Below are 1,697 nucleotides of genomic sequence, written 5' to 3' on the forward strand. Positions count from 1 at the left end.
CCTCTAGCTTACCTCTCCACCCTTCAGGCTCTCTGCCTTTATTCCTGATGAAGGGCTTTTGCCCGAAACGTCAATTTTACTGCTCCTCAGATGCTGCCTGAACTGCTGTGCTCTTCCAGCACCACTAATCCAGAATCTGGTTTCCAGCATCTGCAGTCATTGTTTTTACCTAAATACTTGGCAAATGCAATATAATGTGAATAAATGTGAGGTTATCCACTTTGGTGGCAAAAACAGGAATACAGATTATTACCTGAATGGTGGCAGTTTTGGAAAAGGTGGGGTGTACCTGGGTGTCATGAATGTGACAATAGCTAATGGCACACTGGTCCTCATAGTGAGAAGATTTGAGTATAGGAATAGGGATGTTTTGCGCAGTTACACAGGGTCTTGATGAGGCAATGCCTTGGCCATTGTAAGTAGTTTTGGTCTCCTAGTCTGAGAAAGGACATTCTTGCTATTGAGGAAGTCCAGCAAATGTTCACCAGACTGATTCCTGGGATGGCAGGACTGACATATGAAGAAAGACCAGATAGACTGGGTTGTACAGGCAAGATGTGGGAAGATATTCCCGATGTGAGAGGAGTCCAGAACTAGGGGTCACAGTCTAAGAATACGAGGTAAGCTATTCAGGACTGAGATGAGGAAGAAGTTCTTCACTCAGAGAGCTGTGAACCTGTGGAACTCTCTACCACAGTAAGATGTTGGGGACAATGCATTAGGTATATTCAAGATGGAGCTTGGCAAGGCCCTTGCAGCTAAAGCAATCAAAGGGTATGGAGTGAAAGCAGGAGTACGATACTGAAATTGCATGATCAGCGATGATCATATTGAATGGTGGTTTAGGCTCAGAGGGCAGAATGGCCTAATCCTGCACCTATTTTCTATATTAGATTACTTACAGTGTGGAAACAGGCCCTTCGGCCCAACAAGTCCACACTGACCCTCCAAAGAGCACCCACCCAGACCCATTCCCCCACATTTACCCCTTCACCTAACACTACGGGCAATTTAGCATGGCCAATTCACCTAACCTGCACATTTTTGGACTGTGGGAGGAAACCGGAGCACCCGGATGAAACCCACGCAGACACGGGGAGAATATGCAAACTCCACACAGACAGTTGCCTGAGGCGGGAATTGAACCCAGCTCTCTGGTGCTGTGAGGCAGCAGTGCTAACCACTGTGCCACCGTGCTGCCCATTATCTATATTTTACAATCATACTTATGGCTGGTTATAATTTCTATTGACCAAGACTGGGATTTAGGCTTGGCTCAGCTGTGGCACTCTCATCTTGGAGTCAGAACCATGTAGGATCAATACCCCACTTCACACACTTGAACATACATTCCAGGATAACGCTTCTGTGCAGTACTGAAGAAGTTCTATAATGTAGAATGAATATTAAAGTGAAGCCCTGCCTGCCCTCTCAGTTGGACATAAAAGATTATACAATACGACACAAAGAAGAGGGTAGGGTCTCCCTGTGTGCTGTCAGCATTTATGCTTAAACAGATGATCAGGTCAGTTATTTCATTGCTGTTTGTGGGATCTTGCTGTACACACATTGGCTACCATAGGTCTTACATTATAATAATTTGTGAAAGAATGCATGCAAATGCAGGATCTTTTTACCATCATACTCTACTCCCGAAGACAGGGTAGACTCAGATAAAGTTCATGAAAGCAACTAGT

This window comes from Chiloscyllium plagiosum, chromosome 7 (genome assembly GCF_004010195.1).
Source record: "Chiloscyllium plagiosum isolate BGI_BamShark_2017 chromosome 7, ASM401019v2, whole genome shotgun sequence".
Lineage (NCBI taxonomy): Eukaryota > Metazoa > Chordata > Chondrichthyes > Orectolobiformes > Hemiscylliidae > Chiloscyllium > Chiloscyllium plagiosum.